Genomic DNA, 26657 nt, shown 5'->3' with positions numbered 1-26657 from the left:
GTCACACTCGAGAGCATTATTTGATAAATTCAGGGAGTTGGAATACCTCCCGGAACTTCCCTCAAGTTTAATTCAACTTAATTGTAAACATTGCAATTCATTGGTACGACTACCTGATTTATCAAGGCAGAAAAATTTGAGGATATTATGTCTTGAGAGTTGCAAAGAGCTGGTGGCCATTCGAGGCCTCGAACGAACAGAATCCTTGGAAGAATTGAATGCACGAAGATGCTATAAAATGACACGTACTCCAAGGAAGCTACTTGGCCAGGTTGTATTTTTACCCTACTCGATCAAATTCAAATTGAAACTATTAGAAGCTCTGCCAATTACTTTAATACTTTGATGATTGACATCTCCTTACCGTTCCATTGATTTGCAGGGAACACTTTTACCCAACCAGTCACGGCAAAATAGATATTCCTTGATTGCTAATGATGGGATGTATAATAAGGTGTTAATTCTGTGCATTGTTTTGGAATTACATTCAATGTTCCAAACGATTGGTCAAGATGCTGATCTAAATCTAGATATTACAGCTTATGTCCGCCATAATAAAGATAAAACGATAAGGTGTTATCATACACTGGCAATTAAGAATGTTGAGGGTACTAATCGAGATATAATCTACATTCACCATTTCAATGGTTTTGACTGGTTTGGGATTCCATTGCAGGGAAAAGATTCTATTGAGATTTTAGCTATGAATGAATCTTGGGGCATATGCAGAGTGAAATTCTGGAAGGTCTTGATTGAGAACAGGGAACCGCGTGACCAACAAAATCCAAATCCCATTTTGGGAGCAGATTTCTTCAATTGGTCCTATGTGGACAATTTTGGTGCATTAGCTTATCTTAATTGGATTAGCTTATCATGTTGGTCACGAGCTGAGGTTGAAGCATCAAATTCTGTTCCTCAACAATTAGAGGAGGAAGAGGGAGGATGCAACAATGTTCTTGAAAGGGCGGTGAAGGAGGAAGAAGATAAGTCAGATGCTGGCTCAGGGGTATGCAATTACCTTGTCGCATTTGTTTTTTTGCTTTTTGTTTTATATTTTTTCAATGTGAGATGTTAATACTAAGCACAACCAGCTTAATTAGTTGAATCTAGCTACTTTATTTCTACTCTAACCATAAATGTGTTCTTATCACCTCGAGAAGAAAAAAAAATTCTTGCCTTTTCTATGCTTGTTGATAATGTCTACTTGATCAAAGACTGACAACCTCCACCACATGAGGACCAGACCATCCGACTAGTGGGAGGTTGCAGAAGTGTGTCCCTATTGCATTAGCCACTACTTGTTTCGGGTTTTGAAACTCTACTGCCGAGCTGCCCGGCAGGACCGTGCTGTGCAGACATAGTAAGGCGGGAAATGATCGCCTTACCCCTGCCCGAGTGGGCGTATGGCGTTTCCCGCCTTGCTGTGTCTGCGTTGCACGATCCTTCTAGGCAGTAGAGGATCCAAATTGTGTTTTTATAGTCTGAAATTGCTAATGATCCAAACCCTAATAAAAGTAATAGGTCTCGCTCTCGTGGGTGGCGATTGAATGACTGGGAAAAATCTATCTAAAATCATGGCATGTAAATTTCCATTTTAAAAATATATACAACTCATATGGTCAAGTCTTTAAGTGAATGTCACATGCGCAAAATAAGGTGAGTGAGGTACGCCCCAATCAAAGGCTGCCAACCACATGCCGTCATCTATAACAACTATATTTTTGCGTTTGACGGTCAACCTTCACGACTGTCGGTCGATTGACAGGATATGACTGTTGCCTGTTTGGGTGCAAAGAGCTGTTGGAGGTCTGTTGGTTGATGTCCGGTTAACCATTAAGCAACTGTCACCTCTAATGGTATCAACTGTCTGCCAACATTCTGTTTCTCTGACAGTTGCATGTCTGTTTTCCTAGTTGACTGCCAAACCATTTGGCTTTATTTCAACCATCTGACTTTGGGTTTCTTTTCACCAGTCTATATCCTCTAAGTATGGGTCACTTTAGGTTGGTGGTGGTAAGTTTGATGGCCAGGGGGTTTAGGTTTAGAAAAACATTGCGTTGTATCATGGGTGTCACGGTTGCACCAGTGACACCACTGCCTTTGGTTCAAGGAGCGTCCACCACCATGGTTAGAGCGGCCTTGGCCTCCATGGCCACGATAAGGAACCCCACCCCCACGGCCAGATGGAGAAGACCGTGAGTTAGGGTTGGAGCTGGTGCGTTGGACATTCAGTGCTGATGGAGCACCGACAGGCTTGGAAGAATCCGCAAGAGAGAGCTTGGAAAGCTTGGTGCCATGAAGAAATTCATGACTCAGTAGCATCGATCGAATGCAAATCATCATACGCAATGGGTGTAGTATGCATGAGAAGAGAGGAGATAATATCGCTAAAATCAATCTTTAATCCACGATAGACATGCATGTTGAAAGGCACTTGGGCGAAGAGGATGGCCCGTGGCACTCAATTCCTCAGAGATCGATTTGGCACTATTGAGGAAAGTGGATACAGATTCATCCGGTTATTGTTGATGGTCTTGCATAGCCATATTGAGAGACATAAGACGACTCCCTGCAGGAGAGGAATAGGCTGTATGGAGAGAATCTTAGATTTCCTTGCTTGTGCATTTACCAAGAATCAAAGGAAACACCTCCTCAAATAGAGATGCAATTAGTAAACTGCGAATTAGAGAATATTGGCGACGCTATGGGAAAGCATCAACAGGATCTGTCGGACAGGGGATGGTGTTGTCAAGATAACCAAATAAACCCTGACCAACAAGGAATGGTTCTAGTTGGGCACGCCAAAAGAGATAGTTCTTCGATGTTAGCTTTACCAAGATATAGTGATGGGCGTGGGGGAGAGAAGGAGATCCAAGAGATGGAGTTGAGGATGGAGGGAGAATAGCCCTAGAAGACGCATCCTTAGTAAGGCCGCCTTCGGCCATGGCAGCAGCAACAGACTTGGACGAAGAAGATATAGAGTAGATCCGAAAAAAAGGTGCTTGTTTGAGCTAAAAGGCTCAGATTACCATGTTGTAATGTAATGGTTTGTACTGTATTCCTTGAAAGTATTGTGATTACAATGGATGTGTATAAATACAAGAGAGTCCTATGGGGATTGAGATTACACATGTGATAACAATAGAAGGTGTTATGATCACATGTGGATTACAACAATAAGAGGTCTAAATACATAAGGAGACTAATAGAGTACCAATACGGCGCGTTACTAGAATGGTGACGACTAAGGGTGTCAAAACCAAATCGAATCCGAAACTGAGCCGAATTAACCGAACCGAATTAATTCGGTTTGGTTTCGGTTTCATGCCAAGATCCGTCGGTTTGAACCGAAATCGAACCGAATAAACCACTTAATTCAAAGCCATATATCTTTTAAATTTTTTGGTAACCATATCTAACCAAATGACTTTAAATATTCTACTTTCCTATGTTTTCATTGTTTTTTTTTGGTAACTATCCAACGGAATGAAATTTATATGCAACTCTTCAAAGGGGAAAATAAAAAAACTCTATGAATGTTCTTTGTATTTTTGGTAACCATCTAACCTAATGACTTTTCATATTCTAATTTCTAAGTTTTCTCTATTTTCCTTTCTCAATATCCCTTTTCAACTCTTCAAGTATGCAACCGAATTAGAACCATAACCCAAAATCGAATTAAATCCAAATTGGAACCGTATTTAGAAACCGAATTAGATTCGTAACCGAACCGAACTGAGCAAGTTCAGATTCGGTTGGTGGTCCTAGAACCGACTCGATTTTCGATTTGGTTTCGGGTCACACCCTCAAGTCATGGCACCGAACCGAAACCAAACCGAATACCGGAAACCGAACCGTTTGACACCCTTAGTGACGACTATATTGATCAATATTCCATAACTGTACAAAACAATCCCATAATCCCAAACAACATATCATAAGATCACCCCCCCCCCCCCAATAAAAAAAAAAAAGAAAGAAAAGGTTACCCCAAGATAATTCTACACATTCAAAATCAAATGTTAAGGAAACCATAATTTTTATTGTTTTTTGGGAAAATTTCACGGACATCCCCTAAAAGTATACAATATCTCAGAAATTTATCATACTTGGTCAAAATGTCACAGACACCCCTATTTTTATGAATTGGTTTCAATTTAGTCCACTCCGTCAGTCTCTACAGTTAAGTGTCTGTTAATTTTTTTTAAGTGGTGAAATTACCCTTACCACAGTGAAATCCCTATAATACCCTTAATGATGAATTAATGATGTTAGAAGTTAGTTTTTATAAAAAGACAATTTTTGCCCTTGTTTTTATTCAATACTTTTTTTTTATTCCTTTTTTCTCCCCTTCTTCTTCTCCTTGTTCTCCTTCTGCTGTTTCTTCCGTCGCCGCCACCACCACCCCCCTCCAGAGCCAAATGCATGTAAAATTCAACAAGTAAATTGAAATACCTCTTTCCAGTTCTCAAATCCGAAGAAAGAAATGAGGGATTCGCCACAAATACACGAAATGCAGCCGATGTCCACCATCTTAATGAGCTAGAAAAGGTTTATGCCATCGAAGAAATAAAATTCGAAACACGGATTCTGCTCTGTCATGCCATTTTTAGTACTGCAGCGCCATTAAACAAAGGCTTCCTTTTCCACCTCTTGCCCTTTTCATCTTCTCTTTCCCGCCCTAAAACGGAGCAGAAGTCTTCTACTGCAGTCCATAATGTCCAGGTTTCATCTTCTGCTCTGGCTCTCTCAACCATGGAAGCTTTTAGTTTGCTCAAGTACTGGAGAGGAGGCGGAGTCACCGGAAACAATGCAAGCACTTTACCTGGTTGCCACCACCATAGTCGAAGCCGTAAAGCAACCGGCGGTAGAAACGGACGACGGTGATGACGACGATGGGTCCTTCTTTGACTTGGAGTTTATGCCCGACGACGATGACGGTGAAGGGGAAGATGACCACGGAAGCGATGAAGAGGTTGATAGCAACAGCGGAGTTGACGAGGAAGATGACGGAGATTCCTCGACGGGTACCGATGGAGAGAGAGAGTTCAAACTTCACGGTGTCTTCTGGGTCGAGCGGTGGCAAGACAGATCCGAATCTCTCGCTCTTCCCTTCCGATGATCTCTTCTTCAAAGGAAGGCTTGTGCCTTTTGAGCCATCATCCCTTGACTTTAACCCTTTTGAGCCAAACTCAAAGTCTCAGTTCCCTGTCTCCTTGTTGAAATCTGCCACAAAGTTCGAGGTCTTCACGTTGGGGTTCAGGAAGCCCAAATCGACGACATTTGAGAAGTCAGAATCAAACGTTATAGCTGCGGTTGCTCCGAAACAAAATCAGCAACCACAGACTAAGCAGCGCCGACAAGGAAAATTTCTCACAGTGAAATTGAAGGTCGAAGAGGTTCCGATCGCTTCTCTGTTTACCAGAGACAACAGTTCAAGAAGCTCTGGAAACAAGCTTCAGAAGCAGAGCTCCGACGAGGGGGCTACAGACAAGAGGTTTTCGAAGGATGTGGTGCAGAAGTATCTAAAGATGATCAAGCCCCTCTACGTAAAGGTTTCAAGGAGGTATGGGGATAAGCTGAAGTTTTCTGGAATTCTGGGCAGTTGAGCTTGGGGTTAGGAAAGGTAACATCGGCAACTGTTCCTGCTCCAGCGCCAACGACTTCGCCAGTGTCCTCTCCAAAAACAACTAAGAACAACCAAGGAGATAGTTGGAGTGTGAGATGCTCGTTTTGCTCCTATTAAGAGGAAAACCTCACCGGTTGTACACTTTAAACCAGGTTAATGTTTCAGACTTTTTTCTCCTTGCCGCTGGTAATGGTCGCCGTAGCCGGAGCAGGTGATGGTCGCCGTAGCCGCAGCCAGCAGCTATAGAGGGAAGAAGGTGAAATGACAGTTTTTTTCTTTTTATTTAAATAACTAAGGCTAAAATGGATATTTAGGGAAGAAGATGAAATAACACTTTTGTCCTTTTATTTAAATAATTACGGGGTAAAATGGATGGATACTAACTGTGCTTAACGTTTGGGGTGTCTGTGACATTTTGACCAAGTATGATAAGTTTCTGAGATATTGGATACTTTTAGGGGATGTGATAAGGCATAAAAACACCCCACCAATCAGAAGCTGCCACGTGACCGAGTCGAGGTCAATCCAAGAACCGAACCGAGCTCAGCGGGAGATCGGGCCGACCCGATCTTCGATAGACCTTACTGCTTGGCCGAGCTCGCCAAGCACACCCAAGTTATCCGCAGACACCGAGCCGAACTCATATGGGCCAGATGAGGCTGACCTAGTAGGCCTAGCTCTTAGGCCGACCCCTGACGCACCAGATTAATACTGACCCAAAGATCTCCCCAGCACGGCCGAGCTGCACGCCTGTCGATCCCACGGTCCGAGCCTACGCAAGTCGGCAGCGATTGGAGCGCCATGGGGCGGCCGAGCTCACACCCAACTAATGATGACCCTCAGGTCATATTGGCCGAGGCCGACCTCCAAGGCCAACCTCCTAGGCCGAGCCCTCCACCAAGGTCATCATAACGACCTGCCGGGAATTGTGGAGCCACTTCAGTGCAACCCGAGAATCACGGGATAAGGATCGAGCCACAATCCCAGTGCAATACGGAATCTCGCTTTACATGGACTCTTACCTTAACGAGAGTCCGACCCCGAAAATGTCTCTCCATTCTGCTCTACGCGAGAGAGCCTTCCAAAAGAAGGACTCCTACCATATTAGGACTCTCCCAACCGCCTCACCTCATCTTCACTCTATAAATACCCAGGTATGGATCACAATTGGACATCTTACTTTCACTAGCTGTTACGCTATCGCATTGGAGACCTGACTTGAGCGTCGGAGGCCTCTCTTGCGCTCACTCGGTTTTTTGCAGGCTCATCCTTGGGCGAACCGGGCACCGGAGGTTTCCACACGCAACAGGTTTGGCGCCGTCTGTGGGAACGACGTTAGCAAGCTATCGTCGTTTCTACCAACTTCACGAGCAGCAACAATGGTGCACATGAGATCAGGTCAACATGGCTCAACTTCCCGTGGGGATGAGCTGCAGCCTGATAGGCAGGCGAGACGCTCGCCACCTCCTGAGACATTGTGGCAAGGCGTGACTGGAAGACCACCGCGAGGGGGAGCAGCACAGCGGAGTGTAGGAGCCGCGGCTGATCCGATCCCACCGCCGGTGGATGAGAATAGAGGAAGGGTGGTGGACACGGCTGTTGGGGAAGGGCGACCCCAAGATGAGCCTATCCTGCATGGGCTGGCCTTACCGCTATCGCCGCCTTTGCCGGACAACTTGGACCCCGAAGCACCGGCAAACAATCGGCAAGTTATGGACTTGCAGCTGCAGATGCTCCACACCAACGAGATGTTACGCACCTTCATGACCCAGATGGCTCAGGGCGGGCTAATGGGTCAACCATCGGTCGCGCCTCCGCGGGCACCCTCGCATGTCATAGGAGATCAACGACAGCACGGTGATCGGCAGAGGGCCGAGCTTAGCCGGGCCGCGTCATCCCATCCCCGAGGCCGAAGAACTCCCCCTCCACGACTAAGTGGGGGTAATCGACGAAATGAGCCAAGACATCGCCGAAGCCCGAGGGCCACAGAGGACATCGAGCCAGCAGGGTCAGCTGCGCGGAGATCGATCTTTTCTGGATGACTCGGCGACGACGAAGGACCGAGGAGACACCAAGACCGGCGTGAAGAGCCCCGAGGGCGACGTGCTACAAGGGAAGAAGAGAATTCTCGCCCTAGCCCCCTGGCGACGAAGTCCACTTCGCCGAAGAGATGTACGAAGGAGCCCACATGAGTCTAACTATAGAAATGACGAGCGCGTAAGGAGAAGTGAGGTAGGCCGAGCTGAACATAATGGCCGGCCTCATCAACACGAGCGGGAGGAACAAGTTGGCCGACCTCATCAAGATGAGCTGGCCGACCATAACGGCCGACTTCAGCAAGAAAAAGTGCAAGACCCCATCCTAGCTGAGGAGTAAATTGGCCGAGCTCTAGAATCTGAAATGGAGAAGAAGCTAAGGGAGCTGATCGAGCAAGTTGAAGGGCTTAAGAAACAAGCCACCCCGGACGCTTACTCACTGGTCGGGCGTCACCCCTATCCTCCTGAGATCATGACAACACCGCTTCCGATAGGGTTCAAGCCACCTCCCTTTGATCGGTATGACGGGACTACCGACCCGACCGACCACATCAACTACTTCAACGCAACGATGACCATGTACGGCGGGACAAAGATTGTTTCTTGCCGAGCTTTCCCCTCGTCCCTGAAGGGTACGGCAACGCCATGGTTCTCTTGGCTACGACCAAACTCCATTACAAGCTTTGCCCAACTTTGCCGAGCCTTTGTCACGCATTTCCAAAGTAGCATGAAGCATAAGAAGACAACGGTGAACCTCCTCAGCGTGAAACAGAGGTCGGACGAGTCAATCCGATCGTAAGTCTCCCTGTTCAACAAAGAATCCCTGGATGTTAGGGACCTGGATGAAGCCAAGGCTCACACCGCGATGAGCAATGGACTCGCACATGAGGACCTGATCAAGGATCTGGCTCGAAAATCGACCAAAAGTATGGCCGAGCTCCTAGATAGGTGTAACGAGTTCTCAAACATGGAAGACGTTCTCCGAGCACGCAAGGGGAATGAAAGCAAAAGTGAGAAGAAGAGGTCATCCACTGGTGATCGAAAAGATGAGAAGAGGACCTGGACTGATCGCCGAGCTGAAAGGGCTGACCGAGCTCGAAGTCCCGACTACACTCCCTTGAATGCATCGCGAAAGGAGATTCTGATGCAAATTCAAGACGGTGGATACATCCGCCGACCTCGCCCAATGCAAGCCAGCTCATCTTGAAACCCGAACAAGTATTGCTTGTTCCATAAGGACAACGACCACGACACTGAAGACTGCTATCAGCTGAAACGAGAAATTGAGGAGTTGATCAAAGCAGGGCATTTGCAGAAGTATATTAAAGGCAACCGGGAAGAGAGGAGTAGTCGCCGAAGCGATGACAGCGACCAGAGGAAAACCGAGCCGAGACCAGATGGTCGTCGAGCTGACCGAGACGAGGGCAAAGCCCAGCTGGCAAAAAAGATGAGGAGGCCGGGCCGAGTATTGACAAAAGAGCTCCCATGTACACCGTCCTCGGAGGGCCTGGACAGGAATCTACCAGGAAGGCCAAGGCAAATGTGCAGTTCGTCGGAGTCGCTGAGATGCCCACCAAGAAACTCAAGCCCGCGGCGACGATCTCCTTCACTGAGGCCGACCTTGAAGGTATAAGTTTACCTCATGACGATGCTTTAGTGGTGTAGGTAGAAATTGCGAAGAGACCCGTCCATCGGGTATTGGTCGATACCGGCGCATCCGTGGACCTTATGTCGCTAGACGCGTATCGACAATTTGGCTTCGGCGATGAAGTACTCAAACCGGAGGGCACCTCACTTCACGGGTTCTCCGGAGCCGCCGCCACCATCAAGGGCTCAATCGATCTACTGGTCACGATCGGACAAGCTCCATGTCAAGCGACGATCTAGGTCAAATTCATGGTAGTACGCTCGGTTGTGGCTTTCAATGCCATACTCGGCCGCCCATCATTGATCGTTCTCCAAGCCATCGTCTCGCTGATGCACTTGAAGATGAAGTTCCCTACCCCCCGGTATCGGCGAGGTCCAAGGTGACCAGAAGAAGGCACGGGAGTGCTATGCTACTTTTGTCAAGCAAAACAAAGGCAAAGTTTGAGGAATGACAATGTGCGTCGAGCACCTCCCTGAGGATCAGCGGGATGAGCTCATCGAAAGGAGAGGATGACCCGTGGAAGACCTGACCCCATTCCCCCTCAGCGAGGAAGACCCAACAAAGGTGGTCCAGCTCGGATCATTGTTGAGCGAGGATCAAAGGAATCAGCTCAGAAACTTCTTAAAGGCGAACGCCAATGTCTTCGCCTGGTCGGCCGTCGACATGCCGGGCATACCGAGGCATATAGCCGAGCACCGACTCCATGTGGATCCGAGCCGAAAGCCAATACAGCAGAAGAGAAGGAACTACGCCCTTGATCGGCAAGCCACGACCAAAGAGGAGGTGGAGAAGCTCCGCCAATCAGGGTTCATCCGAGAAGAAAAGTTCCCGACCTGGTTAGCTAATGTCGTCATGGTCCCTAAGCTGAACGGGAAGTGGAGAATGTGTGTCGACTACACCGACCTCAACAAGGCTTGTCTGAAAGATGAGTACCCACTACCTCGGATTGACCTCTTGATCGACGCCATGGCAGGCCACGAGATGCTGAGCTTCATGGACGCATATTCCGGCTACAACCAAATCATGATGCATGAGGAGGATGAGCCATACATGGCATTCCGAACTGACCAAGAAAAATTTTGCCACAAAGTCATGCCGTTCGGATTGTAAAACGCCGGAGCGACATACCAGCGGCTTGTGAACTATATATTCCGCGAGCAGATCGAAAGAAACATGGAAGTCTACGTGGACGACATGTTAGTGAAGAGCTTGAAGGTCGAGCACCACTTGGCCGACTTGGAAGAAGCCTTTGGTGTATTGAGTAAAACCCAAATGAAGCTGAACCCCGCCAAGTGTGCATTTGGCGTGACCTCAGGAAATTTCCTCGGCTTCATGGTCTCTGTCAGAGGCATCGAAGCCAATCCGGCAAAAATCAAGGCCATCTAAGAGATGAGCCCTCCAAAGACGATCCGAGAAGTACAAAGGCTAAACGGGCGAGTGGCGGCGTAGGCACGATTCATGTCGAGGTCGGGCGATAAGTGTCTACCATTCTTCAAGGCCCTCAAGAACATCCGGAACCCGAAGGACTTCGTCTGGTCGGACGAATGCCAACAAGCTTTTAAAGAGCTGAAGAAATACTTGGAGAACCCGCCTCTTCTCAGCCAACCCAAGCCAAAAGAGGAGCTTCAAGTTTACTTAGCCGCTACCCTGGTGGCGATCAGCGCGGTGTTGGTCAGGGAAGAAGGTCAAGCTCAGAAACCCATATACTACATCAGCCATGTCCTTGTCGACGTCGAGATAAGATACTCCGGGTTCGAGAAAGTAGCACTCGCTCTTGTCACGGCCGCGAGAAAGCTATGGCCGTACTTCCAAGCTCATCCGATCGCGGTGCTGACCGACCAGCCTCTCAAGAAAATATTGCACAAACCTGACGTATCAGGTCGGCTGATCACCTGGGGGGTTGAGTTGAGTGAGTACGATTTAAGCAATCGCCCGAGGACCGCGATAAATGGACAAGCCCTCTCTGACTTCATCACCGAGTGCACAGTGCCCGACCTCAAAGTCGAGGAGGAGAAGACAGCAGAAGAGGCTGAGGCTAAGGCCGACCCAACCTGGACCATGAATGTCGACGGCTCAAGCAACTCCGGAGGAAGAGGAGCTGGGTTGATCCTGGTAAGCCTCGAGGGGTTTCGGATACAATATGCCCTAAGGTTCAAGTTCCCCGCCTCAAACAATGAGGCCTAGTATGAAGCCCTCCTAGCCGGACTTCGAGTCATCAAGGTAATTGGCATAAAGCGATTAAAGGTGCGAGGAGACTCCCAACTCATGGTCAACCAGGTCAACAGAGACTATGAGGCGAAAGATGAAAGGATGATAGCTTACCTGAACCGAGCACGGGATCTGATCTCTGAGCTCGAGCACTTTGAGATGACTCGAATACCGAGAAAAGAGAATGCCGCGACTGACTCCCTGTCAAAGTTGGCCGAGGCCGACCTCCAATATCTGAGCCGATCAGTGTACATAGAGATCTTGGAGAAGCCATCCTTGCAAGAAGAAAGCGTAAAACACATTGAAGAAGACGGGCCAACCTGGATGGACCCCATTGTCAACTACTTGGAGAATGACCAGCTGCCGGAGAACCGAGACGAAGCAAGAAAGGTCAAGATCCGAGCTGCCAATACACCATGATCAACGGAGTGCTCTACAAAAGAGCAATCTCGACACCTCTTCTCCAATGCCTTGGACCGAAGGGAGCCGAGTACGCCTTGGCCGAGGTGCATGAGGGAATATGCGGGAGTCACATGGGTGGCCGAGCCCTGGCATACAAGATACTTCGGCAAGGATTCTATTGGCCAAGAATGCAAGAGGCCATGAGGTATGTGAAGACATGCGAGAAGTGCCAGCTGTTTGCACCAATTCCAAGACGACCAACAACAAAGCTGACCTCAATGCTAAGCCCAATCCCTTTCGCTATGTGGGGGATGGATATTCTCGGAGATTTCACCCCGGCGTCGGGAAACAGAAAGTACGTGGTGGTGGCGATCGATTACTTCACCAAGTGGGTCGAGGCCGAGCCCCTAGCAACCATCACCGAGAAGAACATGGAGAAGTTCTTCCGAGATAAGGTCATCTACCGGTTCGGACTACCAAAAGTGCTCATCATAGATAATGGCACACAATTCAATAACCCGGCCTTCCGAGAGTTCTGCGAGCACTTCTACATTGACTTCCGACCCATCTCAGTAGCTCATCCACAAGCAAATGGACAAGTAGAAGTGTCCAACCAAACACTACTCGCCGGCATTAAGAGAAGGTTGGATGAGGCCAAAGAAAGATGGGTGGAAGAGCTCCAAGTGTCCTATGGGCATATAGGACGACGGTAAGAACACCAACCGGGGAGAGCCCTTTTCGCCTAGCATATGGGACCGAGGCCCTCGCCCCAGTCGAGGTTATGGCATTGTCATACCGAGTGCTCAACTTCGATGAGAAGACCTATGAAGATGGGCTGAGAGCCAACCTTGACTTCCTCGAAGAAGTTCGAGAAAATGCCCTACTCCGAAACACGGTAAACCAACAGAGGACGGCAAAGTACTATGACTCAAGGGTAAAAGAGCGACACTTCCGTCAAGGGGACCTCGTCCTCAAAAAGCTCAGTGCATCCCAGCTAAGGTAGCAAGGAAAGTTAGCACCAAATTGGGAAGGCACGTACATAGTCTCCAAGCAAATTCGCCCAGGGACGTATCGCTTGCAGACTTCGGGGGGCAAGAAGGTACCGAGACCTTGGAACTCGAAAATTTTGAAAATTTTTTTTTAGTAATTTCCTTAAGTATCCTGCTCGACAAGGTTTATGACGAGCATATTTGTATTTGGCCTCGGCCCCGACGTTTGATTCAATAAAACAAAGTCTTTCTCCACCACTTGGCGTATTTACAAGCTCCAAAATCAAAGTCATAAGACCGGTCCTCATAGACCTGGCCGACCTCAAAGACCGACCCTCATAGGTCGACAACCAAGTCGTAAGACTGGTCCTCATAGACCTGGCTGACCTCAAAGACCGACCCTCATAGGTCGGCAACCAAGTCGTAAAATCGATCCTTATAGACCTGGCCGACCTCAAAGATCGACCCTCATGGGCCGACAACCAAGTCGTAAGATCGGTCCTCATAGACCTGGCCGACCTCAAAGACCGACCCTCATAGGTCGACAACCAAGTCGTAAGATCGGTGCTTATAGACCTGGCCGACCTCAAAGCCCGACCCTCATAGGTCGGCAATCAAGTCGTAAGACCGGTCCTCGTAGACCTGGCCGACCTTAAAGATCGATCCTCATAGGTCGGCAATCAAGTCATAAGACCAGCGCACAAAGACTGACCGACGTCTGAACCAACAAGAGAAAACTCTCCCCATGGCCGAGTTGAACAAAGTCTAAAACTAAGCTAAGGCATTACGCTCAGCCATGGAGGCTGCTCGGCCACACAGCCACTTATGTGGTAGCCGATCTGAGCTGACCTCGAAAAACAAATTAAGTAACCAAGGCGAAAGTCATCCTGACCTCGGACATGGCATGGCCGAACCGATGAGCTGATAAAACATAGTTAAAAAATAGCTAAGTCCTTAAGCTCGGCTAATAGAACGGGTCGTCAGCTCGGCCACAACATCAAATAGAACAACATACACAAGAAAAAGAAGGCTAAAATTATCGAGCTAAAACACTTAGACAAATTTTGAGGAAAGAGATTTTCATTCATTACAAACCGACTGCTCGGCATGGTTACAAAAGTGGGCAGTTCGGCCTAGCAAAAAAAAAAAAATATATATATATATAAATAAATACTAATTACATTTCACTCTCCTCGGCGACGGTCTTAGAAGCGACCTCGGCGACCTCCACAGTAGTGTGCTCGGCAAGGACGTCTTGTGGCTCATCGCCGAAGGCGAGGTGGTCAGCCTGCGTAGGGTCCTCGGTTGGCAAAGCCTACGTGACCTCGGCGCCCTCCTCATCTCCCAACTCCTCAGCCAAAGTGGTCGCATCATCGTCAAAGCCCGAGAGATTGAGATTGGGATAGGCGGCCTTGATCTCGGCCAAGAGTTCAGCCTGGCCTGCCTCAAAACCATCAGCATAAGGAGGCTTCCTGATCTCATTGCATACATTAGCATACTCCTTCGATAGGAGGTAATTGTTGATCGCCTCTTTCGAGCTAGAGCCAGGTCCTCCTTGGCCTTCTCCCTCACGTCGTCAAGCTGAGCCTGCAGAGCCTTAACTTTCTCCTTCTGCTTGGTCACCTCGGCCTTAAAGCTCTTGACCTCAGCCTCGGCGGCAGTGAGCTTATCTTGAGTCTCCTGACGCCTCTGAACGGCCTCCTAAGCATCCTGGTTGGCCTTTTTACACTGGACGCCCAGGGAGTGGTTCTCGATTAAGAGCCGCTAAAAAAGGAGCATGGTCTCCACTGCCTTGGCGAAGCCCTGTAAAAAAGCATCCGAACAAAGGTCAGGTCGGACTCCACAGGTCGGATCCAGTCACAAGAGCCGAATAGAAAACTTACCATGTTAAAATCCTGGAAAAGAGTAGAGAGGAGCTCGGGGTCGGACAGCACCTCGAGCTTCTCCCTGTCGGCCGGGAGCCGACCTGCATCCAACCATTCCTTAGCATGCGAGGCCGACGTCAATGCCGAGTCCCTTGGGAAGAGGCACCAGGTCGGCCTCACCAGAACATTGCTGGCCGAGGCCCTCCCCAAGACGTATCGGGAGATGTCGAGGGGTGAGGCCACGGGCGAAAGACCACCACTCGTCAAATTGACCAAGAGATTTTGACTTTTGATGTCCCTCGGCGGGCTCGGCTCGCCCTTTCGACCCTTCCCTCTACGGGAGGGGCTCAACGTGGCTCTATCCTTCTCGGCCTCTAGGCCAACCACAGCGTCAGCTGGGCTCGGCAGCGTCTCCTTGCCCTTCTGCGCCTTAGAAGACTGGCCTTGAGGTTTCTTCGCGGCATTCTTCCTCCTCCTGTCCACGATGGTCTCGGCCCTGAGCCGAGATGAATCCATTGGGGGAATGTGGTCGACCACTGCAAGAAAGACAGAACGTTAGAAATATATCAAAAAAGAAAGAAAACTAAGTAAAGGGGCCAGCTCGGGCAACAGAAATTGGCTCAGCTCAGGCTCCTACCAGGGGTCATATGTCACCTTTGGAGGAACCCCTCATGCTGAAGCTGGAGGACGTTGAAGGGCTAACGCTGGAGGATCAGGTCAAGCGAGGTCAGCTCATTCTCGATCAGGGGCAATACCCTGTTGACGTAGTTCAAGTGGATCTCCTTGCACTCGGCTCGGAGAGGGTTGTTTGGAATGGAAGCAAAGAAAAAATGAGGCTTCCAAGATTTATTGAAGCTCGGCGTGCTGACCAAAAACTTATGGCCTCCCAGGGCCACTCTCTTCCCAGTTCGACGGGTGAAATAGTACCACCCCTTCTCTGGCGACTTCTTCAAGAAAAAGAGCCGAGAGAAAAGCGCAACGCTTGCACCTCGGCCCATCTCGCAAAACAGGGCATAGAAGCCATACACGGCCAGCCAGGAGTTTGGCACCAGTTGACCTGGGGACAGGTGGAAGTGGTCCAGGATCTGATCCACCAGGTCTAGCATGGGGAGCCTGAATGCGTACTTGAAGGGCAGCTTGTACAAAGCCACCTCGTCGGGCCTGATATAGCAGGCCATCTCCCCTGGGTTGGGAGCTCAGAGTTGGATGTACTCGGGGATGGCGTAAATCATCCTGAGGCGGTCGAGGTCGGCATCCATGATCATGCTCGGGACGGTACCGACACTCCCTTCTTCGGGTTCAGGGGCGTCAGCGGACGAGCTGACCGAACCGACCCCTGCTTTTGAAGAACTATCCTCACTTGGCTCCTCATCATCGGACGAGGACGACTCGGAGCTCTCGGCTCGGTCTTCGGGAATTGGTTGGGCCTCGAGGACAGACTCCAGAGGCAACGAAAGCTCGGCAACGTCGGCTTGACGAGGCTCCCCTACACCGGGCTCGTCCGAAGTCGAGCCCAACAAGTCTATTGTGGGAGAATGAGCTGGGAGCTCTCGGCTCGGACTCGCGCCCTCTGCCGCCCCGACTAGCAGCTCGCCGATGTGACTACTACCAACTGACATATTGGGCGGAGAGGACTTACTGGTTGAAGAAGAGCTGGAGATGAGCTGAACACGAACGAAGTAAAAGCCGAGCTGAACACGAACTGGAAAGCGCTGAGCACTGCAGAGCTGAGAAATCCGAACTAGCAGAGCAGTCAACAACTTGAAGCAGTGAAGAATGAACAGGGAGGAGTTGCCTATTTATAACTATTGGGCTGAACTGATCCAACGGCTGAGAAGAACTCAGTAAGATTCAACGGCCCAGATCGAAGGACGATTCGAATTCCCGAGCTTGCCATAACGACTCTGCTGACGTGGCACTGACGCCCAACTGTCAGACCGTACAATGTCAAATCCTCGACAAAATGAGCTTGGCTCGGCCGCAAGAAGGTTTCAGCTGATCAGACCTAGAAACTTCACTCATCAGTGCCGAGTCGACCCCTGATGAGTGGGGGGGCCTGTGATAAGGCATAAAAACACCCCACCAATCAGAAGCTGCCACGTTGCCTAGCCGAGGTCAGTCCAAGAACCGAACCGAGCTCAGCGGGAGACCGGGCCGACCCGATCTTCGATAGACCTTACTGCTTGGCCGAGCTCGCCAAGTACGCCCAAGTTATTCGCAGACACCAAGCCGAACTCATATGGGCCAGGCGAGGCCGACCTAGTAGGCCGAGCTCTTAGGCCGACCCCTGACTGCACAGCACGACGACAGATTAATACTGACCCAAAGATCTCCCCAGCACGGCCGAGTTGCACGCCTGCCGATCCCACGGTCTGAGCCTACGCAAGTCGGCAGCGATTGGAGCGCCATGGTACGGGCGAGCTCACACACAACTAATGATGACCCTCAGGTCATATTGGCCGAGGCCGACCTCCTAGGCCGAGCCCTCCACCAAGGTCATCATAACGACCCGTCGGAAATTTTGGAGCCACGTCAGCGCATCTCGAGAATCACTGGATAAGGATCGAGCCACAATCCCAGCGCAATACGAAATCTCGCTTTACATGGACTCTGACCTTAACGAGAGTCCGACCCCGAAAATGTCTCTCCATTCTGCTCTACGCGAGAGAGCCTTCCAAAAGAAGGACTCCTTCCATATTAGGACTCTCTCAACCGCCTCACCTCATCTTCACCCTATAAATACCCAGGTATGGATCACAATTGGACATCTTACTTTCACTAGCTGTTACGCTGTTGCATTGGAAACTTGACTTGAGCGTCGGAGATTCCTAGGCCGGAGCCACACCGGCTCTCTTGTGCTCACTTGGTTTTTTGCAGGCTCATCCTTAGACGAATCGAACACCGGAAGTTTCCACACGCAACAGGATGTCTGTAAACTTTTCTTTTGATGAAACAACAACAAAGTGAAGTGTAATCAGACACCAGCCCCAAAAGGTTAAACTTTTCCCTTATTTTTTTGGTAACAGAGAAACCATAATTTTTTGATGAGACAGAGAAACCATAATTTCCAATGGCACTCCCCATCGATGACTGACCTGAAGGGTCAGGTCAGGCTTTCCTTTCCACAGTGGAACCCACACGCTTTCCCAATTTCTATTTTTTCGAAGCTGCCTGTTACTTTTCCTCGTGGAATCAATTTGCCCACCATGAAAGTTCCACATGAGGTTACTGCAATGGTTAGTCTCCGTATAACAAAAGAAAAAGAAAGGTTCTTTTGGGTCGAGCAAGTGGAACCCACGCGCTTTCACAATTTAACTCCTTGGAAACTTCCTGATACTTTCCTCATGGAATCAATTTGGCACCAAGAAAGCTCCTGCTAATAAGAAAGCCCTTTTTAACATCTCTGCAATTCCTACAATTGCAAGTACTATTGCAGTCTCATGGCGGAACTGATCGAGGCATCTTCCTCCTCCTCCTCCTCCTCCTCCTCCTCTGCCTCTTCATCCGGATCTTCCAATTACGATGTGTTTCTCAACTTCAGGGGTGAAGACACTCGCAAAAACTTTACTGGCTTCCTTCACTATGATCTGAAGAACAAAGGAATCAATGTTTTTATTGATAACGAAGAATTGTGGACTGGAGAAGCCATTGGCCCAGCCCTCCTTAAAGCGATCCAGGGCTCCAAAATCTCTATCCCTGTCTTCTTCAAAGCCTACGCTTCAAGCAAATGGTGCCTCCTTGAACTTTCTAAGATACTTCATTGCCACCAATCCAACAGTCAAATAGTCCTCCCCGTATTCCTCGACGTTGAACCGTCGGATGTTCGTAATCAGACCGGAAGTTTTAAGGGACCATTTCGAAAACACGAGAAGAATTTTAAGCCCCAAATCGTAGAGGGTTGGAGAGAAGCTTTGAGAGTGGTAGGAAGTCTGAAGGGATATGTTCTCGAGGACGACGCAAATTGGTGAGTCTCAATTCTACAAATTTATTTCATTAACATATATACTTCAGTCCTTTACTTCCTTCCCTTAAATTTGTTCTCCTTCCCAATATATAGTTTGATTTATTAGCTTTAATAATTTGTTCATAGCCACAAAAAATGTTTAATCATGATAAGTAGGATTAACGATTAAAACTCTTTTTTAGTGTAGTAGTGAACACAATTGCAAAAAGGACGATTAAAACTCTTTTTTTGGGCTCACTCACCTTCTCCAATAATATCAAGAACAAGACAAACAGGGGTGACGGCAGGAAAGCAAGGGATGTGGCGGGGTTGGGAGGGAGCGGAGACTGAGAACGGGGGGAGGGAGGGGGGTGTTGTAGGTGGCGGGGGAGGAGAGACTGAGAACGGGAGAGGAATTGCGGGGATGCAGTGGCCGGATGGTGCAGCCATGTGCGGAGAAGAAAGGAGGAGGAGGAGGCAATACAGATCGTCTACGGCCCAGCTGCCCGTAGCAGCCTGTGTGGCGCAGACTGGGCCGCGCGTGCAATGACTGCCTTACCCCCTGCTCAGCGCCTTGCCCGAGCAGGGGTAAGGCGGTCATTGCGCATGTGGCCCTTTCACGTCGCACAGGCTGCTATGGGCAGCTGGGCCGTAGGAGATCTGGATGCAGGAGGAGGTGGTGGTGGGTCGGATCAGGACCGTCTACGGCCTGCTGCCCGTAGCAGCCATAGCGGCGCCCTAATGAGGTGTGGCGCAATGACCGCCTAACCTCTGCTCAGGCAAGACGCTCTGGCAGGGGTAAGGCGGTCATTGCACCGTGCCTCATTAGGGCGCTGCTATGGTTGCTAAGGGCAGGCAGATCGTAGACGATTTGAATTCATGGTGGGTCCCACATATGTGATTAAAAATTGAAGAATTAAATAACAATTTTTAAAATAAAAAAATGGAGAGAGAAGATAAAGTGTTGGGGTATTTTGAGAAGTTCAATTATTGGGAATACAACTCAACTTTCAAAATCCACGACCTTTGAGTATGCAGAATTCTAGGGTCAGCCTATTCACATGCATACTGTATATGTACCCCTTCAAGTACCAATACATAATCACCACCTTTGGGTATATAACTACACATCAGAGTTGAAGGACATCCCACAACTGTATAAGACCGGTGTTTCACAAATCCAACAAGGAAGGTCGCTTTGGCGGCTGCATCCTGTCGAAACCATGAAACCCCCTTTCAGGATTTTCCAAAGTTACTTACATCCTTAAACAATGTGTTAGTTTATAATTTATGACAAGGGACTTTAAATGTCTTAAAATTAACACAAAAATAATAATAATTCTGTTCATCAAGGTAGGTATTCCAGCAAGTCAGAAATTAGTTCGGTTCCCAATAGAACGAACTAATAAATTACATAAAAGGGCATGCATCAAAAGAATACCAAAAATATTTCAAATATGCATATCTGATCAAAATAGAAGGCACCACTATGTAGAGCACAAAAAAACGAAGCCAACACAAAAAGGGGGACCCCAAACGGAGTCTCGTAGCCCCCAGAAAGCTCGGTCAAAGTTCAAGTCCAAATTCGGTTGACTATACTGGTCAAACCGGTCAAACCAAATTCAATTCAGATCAACCTCGATTCAACCAAACCGGTTCAATTCCGGTCCGACAGGGTCCGGGTCAACCATGCCCGGGTCAAAATCTGGGTTACTGGGTCGGGTCAACAGTTTGGGAAACAGGTCTACCCAACCCGACGACGCACGTTAGCAGGACTATATAACTGTCAGGGGCACACGATAGCAAACCTCGTAAAAAGCTTTTTTTTTTTCTTAACTTCTGCCAGCGAGTGAGATCACCCGCGGCTGCCACCGACGCATGAGAGCGCGTTCGACTGCCGTCGACGGTGATCCACTCACCAAAATTTTTGATTTCCGAGCTCTACACCCCCATGTGATTAGATTTGATTTTTGTCGGTTAAAAAAATCGGCAGTGTACCAGTTCGTACGGATTTTTCAAAAAATTGAAAAACCCCTAAAAACCTTGATTCAAACCGAAAAATTTCGATTCCCTTAGCATGTTCTATTATTTTGAATCCATATAGGTTCAAGAATGGATCTATGGAGGCTCTTATACCACATGTTAGAATAAATTGATCCGAATAGGGACAAAATCCCAAAAGCCAGGATCTCCATAGGGCGTTCAAGAACACAATCAAATAAATAATAGAAAATAGGGATAGAACCACCAGCCTTGTTTCGCATCCATAGTGATGATGATTGTAGCAAAAAATAAAGAACAAAGATCTAAATGCTTCTCCTCTATTCCCAAAGTAACTGGCTTGATGAGAATACCGAATGCATAGGGATGACGAACATTGAATATCTCCCTCTCTTTCAAGAATGCACTCCTCAATAGCAATTGAGAATAATAAGTTCTTATGGGTAGAGGGGGGACCTAGCTCTCCTTATATAGTAATCCCTATAAGGCCTGACTCATCACAGTCCCAATAGGAATCTATCTGGCCCACACTAAGCCAGTCCACATTAGACTTCTAATAAAACATAATGACGCCACTTTATTAGATCAAAACCCTAATTAGCCTGGTTTAGGGATTTACTTATGTCCATATGGAATTTTATTAGAACTAAAATTCTAACATTCCCTACAATTGAAAATAAGCAAAGTAAATTGAATTTGGAGGAGACTACAAGCCAAAATAAATACTGGGAAGTCATTAGGGTGAATCCCATGGTATTTGGAATGTCATAGAAACGGCAATGTAATGCACCTAAATCACTGGCAAAAAGAATTTTAAAATGTAAGAGCATTACTCAATGCACTATATGTTTATTGTACTTTTTAGCATAAGGTCAGCAAGAATATATTAGAATAGGAGAAGAATATACACAATTAACGTTCAGACATTCCAACATGAAACGAAAAAAAAAAAAAAAAAAAACAACACTAACTAAAATAGTCCACTCTTCCATCTTCGGCATTACCATAAGCAAAAGAGAAAACTAACAAAAGAAAGAGACCCATCCTAATAATTCAAAAAATCTATAACGAGGTCTTCCCAGCATGTCCCACCAAATATGTTTATTGTACTTGATTCCATGCACTTTGTATTATTCCATGTACTTTTTATGATAATGTCTCTAAAAACTAGATTATAAGCTCACACACAAAAACTAGGTTTTATGTATATATATGGAGGGAGAGAGAGAGAGAGAGAGAGAGAGAGAGAGACATGTGCTTTGGTTTTACCTTGTGTCCTTCTAATACTTCCAGGATTTGGCCATGAGACCATAACCTACTACGCTTACCCGGCTCCATAAGATTTTCTTCTAAGACAATGTCCCTTCCCATGTCTCGAATTTGATCATGCATCTTCAAGTAGGAGCCTTCAAATTTTAGAAAGGACCTTTTAATTAGCCTGTGTATTACTGATTCAGGATGATATCCACAAGCTTCCCATAAAGTAATTACGATTTCTTTCTCCCATCCAATGAAAAAACATGCAGCATCGAGAAATATGGCTTTTTGATAATCGTCTTCTAGATTATCATAGCTTATCTTCAATCTTCTTTGGACTTTTTCATGAGGATTTTCTTTCAACTTTTGTAATGTACTTTCCCACACTTTTTTGCTTCTTATGTCCGTTAGGTAAGACCCCAGTACCTTTAGAGTCAAAGGCAATCCGCCCGAATAGCTTGCCACATCATGTGAAAATTGCACATAATCTTTAGGAGGCTGGTCCATTGAAAAGACATGCAAACTGAATAGCTGAAGAGATTCCTTATGGTCCAGTACTTGAGGCCAGTAGATTTTATCTTAATTAACTTTAGCCACATTTAGAATATGTTCGTCCCTGGATGTTATTATGACTCTATTTCCTTGACCAAACCAATTGAGTTCAGTAGGCAAAGCATCTATCTATTCTTGATTGTCCACATCATCAAGAACAAGAAGAATATTTTCTTTACAAAGTCTCTGTTCTATCAATTTTTTTCCTCTGTGATAATCAGCTATGTCAATTTTTGTTTTGAGAATATCTTCAAGAAGTTACTTCTGCAAAGATGCTAGACCCATGCATTGCGTTGCTCGTTCTCTAACGTCTGAAAGAAAACTATGCTTATTGAAGGTCAAAAGGATGCGATTATAGACAGCCTTAGCAATAGTTGTCTTCCCAATATCCCCGAAACCACAGATTCCCACAAACTGAACATCATTGGAATCAGTATTTAATAAAGATAATAATTCATTTACATGGGAATCTATTCCAATGTTGTATTTACATTCTGCCAAGTGGGTGGTACTGATCAAATCTTTGAGATTGCACCAATTGTGAAGACCCTGTTTTCATTCTTGAAAGATGTAAGAGAGTCGTTAGGTATTGGGGTTAGGGTTTTGATATGAACAATCCCTCATTATTCATTATCTCCGGAACACGTGGGCGATGAGCCTGGAGAAGTCAATAAACAATGGTTTGAGATATTAATACGAGTAGTCCAATGGCAGTTCGACCTACTCGACCGAAAGGATGCGCTGTCTGGGTCTAGGAAGGGTATTGATTCGCCGTGACCTGATTCACGTAAGCCCAAGGGCAGGAAATCAAGATTCTAAGGGGATGTTTTGGTAAAATCGCATGTATGATCCTGAGGTTAGAAAAAGCTATAAATAGGGGGTGTACCCTCAAAAGAAAGGACTGGGGATTTCTTCCTTCTCGCTCCCTGCGTCATTCCTCCTCTCGACTGTGCTAGAACTAGATCTCATTCATTCCATTTCCCATTCTTGAATATTGTAACCTGGCCCGATCTAGTGATATTGTAATTGATCGAGATCCCTAGATCTCAAGTTGATTAATTGAAGTGTTAACGAAGAATTCCGGCAAGTTTCTTTGTGTAACAGGTTTGTTGGGAAAAAAGAAGAGGCTAATGGGGAAGAAGAAGACGAAACAGTAACATAGGCGAACTTTTGTTTTTTCTTCTGCATTTGCATTTGGAAAAAGGCTAAAATGTGAATCTGATTGAAAATATACTCAGTCAATCTCCTCGAAAACGCTAACCCTACTTTCTCCCTCCAAATCAAGCCTCAAGTCGGCGATTTTTCTCTCAAGAAAACAACCCTCTATGCTTCTAATTCTACATCTATCAAGGCCAACGATAATTCTAAGGAGAATGGTGGAACTCATACCATTGGATTTGCTTGGAGAGACTTGAGTGAATTTCATGGCCACCCAGATGGGTTTTTGTCTGGGGTTGTAGTGATGGCGAAGACGGTTTTGCCGGTGACCAAACGGACTATGGTTAGATTCCGGTGGGGTGAATTTTCCCTTTGATTTAGGGCTGGTTAGGTGTAAATTGATTCCCCATATGTGGAACTCATCTTCCCCAATCGATTTTGGGAAAGATGAGTTTCAAATTTGTTTTTTTTTTTTTTTTGTAAGGGTAATTCTGTCAGTTCAAATCTAAATTTTAACACAATTAGTTATGAACTGACGGAATGGACTTATTTGTTACCGTTTACAAACCTCAAGAGGTTTACGCAGAATTTTCCAAAACTAGGGGGTACAATTATCCTTTCGTCAAACCTCAGGGGTGGTTGTCCGTTCCATGAGATGACTTTCTCACAAAGAGACAACCCAACTGCTTGCCTTGCCCGACTCACTTTTTGAGTTGCTTCCTCTAATTTTTAATTCCTAATAATATTTGATTGGTTTAATCTGGTCAATTGATTTCCACCATTTCTCATATCAAAGGGAAATTATGAAGGGAAAATTTTATGGATACACCTTGTAAGTATATTGAATATCAGACACCCCAAACATTATCAAAATATCAACTTTCCTTTTGATGTTAAGAACAGTTAGCACCAAAGTAGAAATGTTCATTTTACCTCTTTAGTTATTTAAATAAATTTTTACCAAAAACATGTTATTTAAATAAATAAAATAAAGTAATGAATCCCATCCTCCCATCTTTTTCAACTTTCTAACGGAATTAATCAAATCTGAATGCCAATAAAAGTGTGCATATCATTTGATACAGTTAGGGGTTTCAATTTTGGATCGGAACCGGTAATCAGACCAAAATCATCCCATTAGGAATCAGAACCGACCCACTCAATAACTTATTGATCCGGATCTGATTTTAGTGATAGATTATTTGTCCCGATCTGGTCTAATCAAAAAATCAAAGTGAGCGCAAACCAAAGCATAAAAATCCATAGTGTTAAACTTCTGATTGCCAGATAAAATGTGTAAAGTCTAACCAAATTGCTCTCTTCAAGCAATGGACCAGATTCATTACCCAAAATACACTGAAATCAAACCCTGATGTCTCCTGTTTTAATTTATACAAAACGCAGTGTGAGAGAGAGAGACCATAGAAGAAGAACTAATGGGGCAGTGAGGGCAACGCAGCTAAAGCAATGGGAGACTCTGTCCAAATAATTACCAGAGACGGAAAGAGAACAATAGAAGGAAGAAGAACAGAATAGAGAAGAGGGGGAGGGGGGGGGGGGGAGAGGAAGAAGAGCAGAAAAGGAAAACGTACCTAAAAAGGTTGAAACTCCAAGGCTGCCTTCACGCCCTTCAGTCGCCAGTGAGTAGTCTATGCACTTTGAGAATGGAGAAGACACTCAGTTGGGAACTCGCCAGCCGCCACTGCACTCAATCGGGATGTTCAACAGAGAAGAAGAAAAGGGGGTAGGGGGATGCTGTTCTAAAACCAGAAAAAAAAACTACAAATCTGAGAATGCTCTTCGGTTTCCGCTGTCAATAGATTCAATATTTAGGAACTCGCCGGTCACCGCTGCACTAGATTGGGAGTTTGGGATGCTCAGAGTCTTCAGACTTCGTAGTTCAAATGAAGAAGAAGGGGGAAAGGGGCGAGGGTTCCAAAACCAGAGAATGTGAAAGGTTCGCCGGAGAAGAGGGGAAATGGGAAAAGGGTAATTTCGTTATTATAAAAGAAGTAACAGCGATTTAATTGCACAAACTTGGACTAAGTTGAAATTAAATCATAAAGTAAAAGGTGTCTGTGATATTTTGATAATGTTTGGGGTGTCTATGATATTTGATATATTCAAATCTTTCTAGAAAGTAATTAAAGTTAGGGCCGGCATGATAAGACTTTTGTTTCTGTATTTAATTGAAATCTATTTGTTATTATTATTGTGTTCATTGCTAAGTCATATTAATCCGATAAAATATAAATCCATCACTTTCATCTTTTATATATGGTCAAATGTTTTCTATGTTGGGTGCAAGTTGCACCCAAATATATTGGAGTGGGCAAAATGGTTATCCTGGCCCCCTTAAAAGTCAGGCCCATGTGTCTAGGTGTAGACTGCATTATGACACAAAGAACTTGACCCTTTTATATATATATATATATAAAAAGGATCATTAACCAGTGTTGTGTGTAAATGTGTATTTATACCCAGAGATAGACACACAGCACGAAGCAAAAAAACCAATGAAAATTTTTTTCGAGGACATTTTGTTTTAATAGAAATGAGTTATGTGTTGACAAGACAACAACTTGCCCTAGAAACCGGAGGCTAGGTGTCCTTCAAGGACTTGTAATGGCAACTAAGATAGGCTGAGATCTTTTCGACATTTGGACAAATTGCCGTAGAAGCTAGAGGGATAGGTGTCCTTCAAGGACTTTTTTTTTTGTCCATCTGAAAAGGTTTGTATTAATGTAGATTCTGATCCATGATACTGCTGTTGTTTGCTGGGTTAAGACTTAAGAGGTTGGCTTATAATCCTATAATGGAGAAGTCAGCCTATTTTGTTTATGGAAGTTGTGTGGATATTATTTCTCTTTTGAATTAGTGTTTTCTTGCTCCCACACAAATAAATAAATAAATAAAAATTGACAACTTCCGAGAACCAGAAATTGTGAAAACGCTTGGGGCATGGGGAA

At 46.3% G+C, this 26657-nt stretch overlaps 1 long non-coding RNA gene and 1 pseudogene across 1 annotated transcript; one reads left to right on the top strand and one right to left on the bottom strand.

Moving 5' to 3' along the window:
- The first annotated feature begins 4730 nt into the window (after window positions 1–4730).
- On the top strand, window positions 4731–5746 carry LOC122639103 (annotated as a pseudogene).
- A 3085-nt stretch (window positions 5747–8831) lies between these two features.
- LOC122639327 lies at window positions 8832–23980 on the bottom strand. The gene is made up of 3 exons (XR_006329502.1): window positions 23888–23980; window positions 10211–10216; window positions 8832–8843 (listed from the first exon to the last, which is right to left on the bottom strand). It is a non-coding gene; the product is annotated as an uncharacterized LOC122639327 (long non-coding RNA).
- Between the last annotated feature and the right edge of the window lie 2677 nt (window positions 23981–26657).

This window comes from Telopea speciosissima, chromosome 9, assembly GCF_018873765.1.
Source record: "Telopea speciosissima isolate NSW1024214 ecotype Mountain lineage chromosome 9, Tspe_v1, whole genome shotgun sequence".
Classification (NCBI taxonomy): Eukaryota; Viridiplantae; Streptophyta; class Magnoliopsida; order Proteales; family Proteaceae; genus Telopea; species Telopea speciosissima.
Note: the sequence above shows the minus strand (reverse complement) of the source record. Positions and strands in the feature narration are given on the sequence as shown.